Source organism: Bos taurus, chromosome 13 (assembly GCF_002263795.3).
Source record: "Bos taurus isolate L1 Dominette 01449 registration number 42190680 breed Hereford chromosome 13, ARS-UCD2.0, whole genome shotgun sequence".
Lineage (NCBI taxonomy): Eukaryota > Metazoa > Chordata > Mammalia > Artiodactyla > Bovidae > Bos > Bos taurus.
In genome coordinates this window covers 51,351,413-51,360,215 of record NC_037340.1, presented here as the reverse complement: position 1 = coordinate 51,360,215, position 8,803 = coordinate 51,351,413, and positions in this window count along the sequence as shown.

The window sequence follows — 8,803 nt, the reverse complement described above, 5'->3', positions numbered from 1 at the left end:
AATAAATTGTTATTCCTTAAATTAAAAATCAATTAGAAGATTTAGAAAATAAGGTTAAGGAACCTAAGAAACATGATATAATAAAAGGGCAGAAAAAGGTAATACAGAGAATCTTGTTGCTTTGCACAAAAGAGAATCCAGGTACTTGGGATTTGCTGGCTAGTTCCAGAAGTGGGAGACATGGCAGGGGCTGTGGACTAGTGTGGTAGATTACCCTAACTTTTCAACCCACCGTTATTCCCACCCTTGCAGTGTGGCTTTACGTTACCTTCTGGAAGAGGTGGAGTCTATTTCCACTACCCTTGAATTTGGGCTAATCTTGTAACTTGTTTTGTTCAATAGAATGTGGCTGAAGTGATGTGCCATTTGGAGTCTAGGCCTAAAGAGCATTTTGCTGTCTCTTGGAAACCTGCCCAACCACCATAAAAAACAAGCCTAGGCTAGCCTGCTGGAGGATGAGATACCACGTGGAGCAGAGATGATCCATTTCAGCAGAACACATCCAAACCAGTGAGTTCCCAACAGACTGGCAACTGACTGCAAAGTCACGAATGAGCTCAGATAAGAACTACCTAGCTAAGCCCAACCTCAAAGCACCAACCCACAGAAATGTGAGCTAAATAAATAGTTGCTGTTTTACTCTAACATTTTGGGGTAGTTTTTTAATCAGCAAAAGCTAACTGATAAAACTGGCTCCATCTCCTTACAGAATGCTTTCCTATATTGGGCAAAAGCTACAAAGTAAGAAATTACATTTCCCAGATTCTTTTGCAGCTAGAATTAAGAATATTAAGATCTGACAATTAGATGCCCCACCAGAGTTTGGGGTTGGGGGGCAGAGCCCATTTTCTTGCTGAGACTTATGCTCACAGCAGGAGACAGAGAGGGGAGGGTCTCGAGCCAGTCTCAGATGCCAGACTCAACCAGATGTTGAGACAGAGCTATGCAGAACTGGAGGTGGCATCAGTGGCCTTGCTTCCCACTGTGGTTATGTCATGTGCTCTTGAACTCAGTTACTCCAGTGGCAGCCTTCTGACTCCTGCTCCTCCAGTCCCCTTCACTTATTTTGCACCAATTGCTTGCATGAAATTCCTTACTGTGAAAAAACTGAGCATGTCAAGTGTGGGTGAAGAAGCAACCTGGAGCACCTGGAGCCGTTGATACACTTGCTGGTGGTAGTGTAAAGTGGTGCACCCACTTTGGAGAATTGATTGGAAACTTCTAATAAAGTTAAACATACCTTACCCTATTGTCCAGCAATTAAAAAAATTATTTACTTTTGTTATTTTTGACTGCGCTGAGTCTTCATTGCTGTTCATGGGCTTTCTGTAATTATGATGCGCTGGCTGCTTCTTGTGGCTTCTCATTGCAGAGCTCTAGGGTGCAAGGGCTCAGTAATTGTGGCTCACAGGCTTAGTTGCCTTGCAGCATGTGGAATCTTCTTGGACCAGGGATCTAACCCATGTCCCCTGCATTGGCAGGTAGATTCTTAACCATTGGACCACCTGTCCATCAATTTTTAAATGAGTGCATAACTCCACAAAAAGACTTTCATGTAAATATTCACAGCAATGTTTATATATATAAAGCATTTCTATTAAAAAACATTTATTTATTTGGCTGTGTCAGGTCTTAGTTGTATCATGAAGTATCTTTCATTGCGCACGAAGTCTCCCATTCTGAGGGATTTCTGTTTTCTTCACTGAGTTCCAGATTCTGGGGGAAGGGCCCTAGGAAAGCAGATGGCAAGAGGGGCTGAATGCAGGTTGGGCACCAAGAAGGGGACTTCCCTGGGGGTTCAGTAATTGAGAATCCGCCTTCCAGTGCAGGGGATGTGGCTTTGATTCCTGATTAGGGAACTAAGATCTCACGTGCTATGAGGCAGCTAAGCCTGAATGTCCCAACTATAGAGCTCTCACCACAACAGAAGATTCTGCACACTGCAAAGAAGATCCTGCATGCCAGTTAAGACCTGAAGCAACCAAAAAATAATAATAAATTGATTTTTAAAAAGAGTGGCAGGAAGCTGGGGTCTTGGAGGGATGTGTCTGCAGGGAGGGCCAGGGAGTGTCTTCTGCACTGGGAGATGTGTATGAATTTTAGGAACTCCAATTTGTAACTTCAAAGGCATGTCCTACCCATGCACTCATTTTCCTGTTTTTGCCGCAACTCCAAGTAAATGTCTGTTGCCAAACAACTTATGTCAGTAGTTCTCAGAAAGGAAGGGCAGGATGGCAGCCCCTGAGTGGCAGGTGATGGATGAGCAACATAATCTCCTGAGCCTGACGAGGCCATACTGATCATAGGGGGCTGGATAGCCCCAGAGGAGCTTGGCTGCAGCAGGGAGCTGACCCACAAGCTGACACAGACCAAGCCCCTGCCTTCTCCTGAGACCCTTGAGAGGTAAGGTGGATTCATACCAGACCCTTTTATGTCCTTCCTATGCAGCTAGGTGAGGCAAGGGTGATTCCAGAACTGAGGACTCAGAGGTCTCATATTGTAGAAGAGAAAATACTAGAAGAAAAGACACCAGAGTGTCACCAGCAGATTTTTTCTGGGTGGTGGCATTATGAATATGAATTTTGATTTTCTTCATCAAATATTTCTGGTTTTCTCCGTACTAAATATGTAAGCATATATTAATTTTTTTTACAATAAAGTTGACAGTGTGAAAAAATAGTTTAAAGAAATGCAGTTTAAAAACTTACTTTAAATTGTAAAGGCAAGGATTGTATTTTGTTTTTCAGTTTGGAGAGTCCCCTTAAGGGATTTAGACATGAAAAATGTCCATTTTTGGGGCACTCTGGGACTTATCTTTGGGTTTGACTTTGCTCTCTGGTGGGAAACATGAGCTAGGTGGTTGTCGACTTATCACATGTGAGCCACAGCCTTTCTTGGAGCACTGGTTTGGAAGCCTGGGCCACTTTTACTGGGGAAGGGGCCTCTGAGGATGCTCCCTGGACTTGCCCTTCCTCTAATAAATGGAAAATGATCAATAAATCCTATTCATGAAATAGGATGGGATGCAATCAACAATAAAATATAAATAGCCAGCTAGATGATTTTAAAATTTTATTTCACTTAAAATTTTCATTTTGAAATAATTTCAGACTTAGGAACAGTTGCAAAAATAATACAAATGTTCATATCTTATGTAACCACACAGTACAATGACCAAGACGATAAAATTAACTAATAGAATATTAATTAATCTAAAGGCCTCCGTAAGAGTCCATTTGTCCCACTGATGTCCTTTTTCAGATTCAGGGTCCGACCAAGAATCCCACATTGCTTTTAGCTGTTCAGTCTCTTTATTCTCCTTTAATCTGAGGCAGTTCCTCAGTCTTTCCGTGTCTTTCATGGCCTTCACATCTTTGGAAAGTTGTTCTGTAGATGAGTGCTGTCCAATACAAATAATAATTAAAAAAAACTAATAGAACTCTCTGTGATGATAGAAATACTCTGTGCTGTCCAATATGATAGCCATTAGCCATGTGAAAATAGCATTTGAAATGTGGCTATTAGGGTTGAGGAACTGAATTTTACATTTTATTTAATTTTGATTAAAATTGTGTGTGTGTGTGTGTGTAAAAGTCACTCCATTTTGTCTGACTCTGTGACCCAATGGACTATACAGTCCATGGAATTCTCCAGGCCAGAATACTGGAGTGGGTATTCGTTCCCTTCTCCAGGGGATCTTCCCAACCCAGGGAGGGATTGAACTGGGGTCTCCTGCATTGCTGGCAGATTCTTTACCAGCTGAGCCACCATTAATTTTATTTAATAGTGGCAACTGGCTACTGTATTGGAGAGCTGTTGGATGTTATTTTAGGTTGTTTACTGTTTCCTCATAATTCACTTCAGATTATAAGTTTTAGTAAAAATACCACAGATGTGATGTTGTGCCCTTTTGGTTCCCTGACAAAGGTGGCAGGAAACCACCTAGATCTGGATTTTTGTGTGTGTGACAAAATATATGTAATGTCAAATTTACCATTTTAACCATTTTTAATTATAAAGTTCTGTAGTATTAAGTACATTTACATTTTATGCATTCCACCATCCATTTCCAGAACTTTTTATTCTTCCCCAGCTGAAACTCTCTACCCATTAGACACCAATTCTCCATTCTCCAATGCTTCAAGACCCTGGCAACCACCACTCTACTTTCTATTCTATGAATTTGACTACTTTAGATACCTCCTGTCGGAGAAGGCAATGGCACCCCACTCCAGTACTCTTGCCTGGAGAATCCCATGGATGGAGGAGCCTGGTAGGCTGCAGTCCATGGGGTCGCTAAGAGTCAGACATGATTGAGCGACTTCACTCTCACTTTTCACTTTCATGCATTGGAAAAGGAAATGGCAACCCACTCCAGTATTCTTGCCTGGAGAATCCCAGGGACGGCGGAGCCTGGTGGGCTGCTGTCTACAGGATCGCACAGAGTCGGACACGACTGAAGTGACTTAGCAGCAGCAGCAGCAGATACCTCCTGTAAGTGGAATCATACAGTTGTCCTTTTGTGACTGGCTTATTTCACTTAGCCTAATGCCTTCAAAGTTCAACCTTTTATAGCATGTGTTAGAATTTTTTTCCTTAAGTATGAATAAGCCTCTTGATGAAAGTGAAAGTGGAGAGTGAAAAAGTTGGCTTAAAGCTCAACATTCAGAAAACGAAGATCATGGCATTCGGTCCCACCACTTCATGGGAAATAGATGGGGAAACAGTGGAAACAGTGTCAGACTTTATTTTTTGGGGCTCCAAAATCACTGCAGATGGTGACTGCAGCCATGAAATTAAAAGACGCTTACTCCTTGGAAGGAAAGTTATGACCAACCTAGATAGCATATTCAAAAGCAGAGACGTTACTTTGCCAACAAAGGTCTGTCTAGTCAAGGCTATGGTTTTTCCTGTGGTCATGTATGGATGTGAGAGTTGGACTGTGAAGAAGGCTGAGCACTGAAGAATTGATGCTTTTGAACTGTGGTGTTGGAGAAGACTCTTGAGAGTCCCTTGGACTGCAAGGAGATCCAACCAGTCCATTCTGAAGGAGATCAGCCCTGGGATTTCTTTGGAAGGAATGATGCTAAAGCTGAAACTCCAGTACTTTGGCCAGTTCATGCCAAGAGTTGACTCATTGGAAAAGACTCTGATGCTGGGAGGGATTGGGAGCAGGAGGAGAAGGGGATGACAGAGGATGAGATGGCTGGATGGCATCACTGACTCGATGGATGTGAGTCTGAGTGAACTCCGGGAGTTGGTGATGGACAGGGAGGCCTGGCGTGCTGTGATTCATGGGGTGGCAAAGAGTCGGACATGACTGAGCGACTGATCTGATCTGATTTGATGAATAATATTCCACTGTATGTATATACTATATTTTATCCATTTATCCATCAATAGAGACTTGGGTTGCTGCTTCTTTTGGCTGTTGTGAATAAGGCTGCTATGAACGTAGATGTATTGTTTGAGTCTCTGCTTTTATTTTGGGTGTATATCTAGAAGTGGAATTCCTGGATCATACTGTAATTCTGTTTACTTTTTTGAGGAACTTCCATACTATTTTCCATAGCAGCTGTACCATCTCACATTCCCACCAGTGATGTATAGGAGTTCCAGTTTTTCCATATCCTTGCTGATATGCCATATTGTTTGTTCTGAAATATCCATGCTAATGGTTAATATTTCTATAGACCGAATGCTTATGTCTACTCCTCCTCCCATTCATATATCGAAAACTAATCCCCAATGTGATGATATTTGGAGGCAGCATCTTTGAGAGGTGATTAGGTCATAAGGGTGAAGCTCTCATGAATAGAATTAGTGCTCTTTTAACAGACCCCAGATAGCTGCCTTGCTCCTTCTGCTGTCTGAGGACACAGTAAGAAGACTGCATCTGTGATCCAGGAAGACAGTACTTACCAGATACGTAATCTGTTGGACCTTGATCTTGGACTTCCCAGCCTCCAGTAATAAATGTTTGTTGTATAAGCCACCCAGCCTATGCTATTTTTGTTAGATAGACCCAAATGGATTGAGGCAATATCTCATAGTGTTTTTGAGAAAGCTGTATTTTTTTCAATGCTCTGCAAGGTTCAGCAGACAGGGAGTGACAACTGCATTTGGAACTCAATCACCATATTCCCAATAGTTTTCCTGTGAGAATTAGATACGAGGTAACTGAATTTGGGGTGGGTAGCAAAGTGAGAAATAGATTTAAGGGCCTAGATCTGATGGATAAGAGTGCCTGATGAACTATGGAATGAGGTTCGTGACATTGTACAAGAGACAGGGATCAAGACCATCCCCATGGAAAAGAAATGCAAAAAAGCAAAATGGCTGTCTGGGGAGGCCTTACAAATAGCTGTGAAAAGAAGAGAAGCGAAAAGCAAAGGAGAAAAGGAAAGATATAAGCATCTGAATGCAGAGTTCCAAAGAATAGCAAGAAGAGATAAGAAAGCCTTCCTCAGCGATCAATGCAAAGAAATAGAGGAAAACAACAGAATGGGAAAGACTAAAGATCTCTTCAAGAAAATTAGAGATACCAAGGGAACATTTCATGCAAGGATGGGCTCGATAAAGGACAGAAATGGTATGGACTTAACAGAAGCAGAAGATATCAAGAAGAGGTGGCAAGAATACACAGATCTGTACAAAAAAGATCTTCATGTCCCAGATAATCACGATGGTGTGATCACTGACCTAGAGCCAGACATCCTGGAATGTGAAGTCAAGTGGGCCTTAGAAAGCATCACTATGAACAAAGCTAGTAGAGGTAATGGAATTCCAGTTGAGCTATTTCAAATCCTGAAAGATGATGCTGTGAAAGTGCTGCACTCAATATGCCAGCAAATTTGGAAAACTCAGCAGTGGCCACAGGACTGGAAAAGGTCAGTTTTCATTCCAATCCCAAAGAAAGGCAATGCCAAAGAATGCTCAAACTACCGCACAATTGCACTCATCTCACGCGCTAGTAAAGTCATGCTCAAAATTCTCCAAGCCAGGCTTCAGCAATATGTGAACCATGAACTTCATGATGTTCAAGCTGGTTTTAGAAAAGGCAGAGGAACCAGAGATCAAATTGCCAACATCCACTGGATCATGGAAAAAACAAGAGATTTCCAGAAAAACATCTATTTGTGCTTTATTGACTATGCCAAAGCCTTTGACTGTGTGGATCACAATAAACTGTGGGAAATTCTGAAAGAGATGGGAATACCAGACCACCTGACCTGCCTCTTGAGAAATCTGTATGCAGGTCAGGAAGCAACAATTAGACCTGGACATGGAACAACAGACGGGTTCCAAATAGGAAAAGGAGTACGTCAGGGCTGTATATTGTCACCCTGCTTATTTAACTTCTATGCAGAGTACATCATGAGAAACGCTGGACTGGAAGAAACACAAGCTGGAATCAAGATTGCCAGGAGAAATATCAATAACCTCAGATATGCACATGACACCACCCTTATGGCAGAAAGTGAAGAGGAACTAAAAAGCCTCTTGATGAAAGTGAAAGTGGAGAGTGAAAAAGTTGGCTTAAAGCTCAACATTCAGAAAACGAAGATCATGGCATCCGGTCCCACCACTTCATGGGAAATAGATGGGGAAACAGTGGAAACAGTGTCAGACTTTATTTTTTGGGGCTCCAAAATCACTGCAGATGGTGACTGCAGCCATGAAATTAAAAGACGCTTACTCCTTGGAAGGAAAGTTAGGACCAACCTAGACAGCATATTGAAAAGCAGAGACATTACTTTGCCAACAAAGGTCCGTCTAGTCAAGGCTATGGTTTTTCCTGTGGTCATGTATGGATGTGAGAGTTGGACTGTGAAGAAGGCTGAGCACTGAAGAATTGATGCTTTTGAACTGTGGTGTTGGAGAAGACTCTTGAGAGTCCCTTGGACTGCAAGGAGATCCAACCAGTCCATTCTGAAGGAGATCAGCCCTGGGATTTCTTTGGAAGGAATGATGCTAAAGCTGAAACTCCAGTACTTTGGCCAGTTCATGCCAAGAGTTGACTCATTGGAAAAGACTCTGATGCTGGGAGGACTTGGGGGCAGGAGGAGAGGGGGACGAAGAGGATGAGATGGCTGGATGGCATCACTGACTCGATGGATGTGAGTCTGAGTGAACTCCGGGAGTTGGTGATGGACCGGGAGGCCTGGCGTGCTGTGATTCATGGGGTGGCAAAGAGTCGGACACGACTGAGCGACTGATCTGATCTGATCAGCCAAACCTCTTAGCCCTCAGTTGTCTTTCTTTTTAAAGTCACAATATAAAATGTAATGATCTTAAGTGTACAGCTGATGCATTTTTGCATATGTGCAAGCCCAGGTACTCACCAGCACATCAAGATATTGAATAGTTACATCACTCCAGAAGGCTCTCTTGTATGCAACCCTTAAGCATTCCCCAGAGGTAACCAGTGGTATGAATTCTATTTATAAAGATGAGTTTTGCATGTTTTTGAACCTTATCTTACCTTGTGACTGGGAACAGACAGCATGTTCTTTTTGTACTTAGCTTGGTTAGTCGTAGTGCCTATTCATCCTGGGAAGATTCATCCTATTGTCTGTATCAATAGTTCTTGTCCTTCGTTACTTTTCGCTACTACTATACACCAGGTTTGTCTCTCCCTTCTGTCGATGGGCGTTTGGGTTGCTTTCAGAGTTGCCTATTGTGAATAAAGCCACCATGAACAGTATAGTGCATGTTCCTAGGTGGACTCATAGGTCAACCAGGAGAGGTTGCTGGGTGATAGGGTTGGCATATGTTTAAAAATTGCCAAACATTTCCCCAG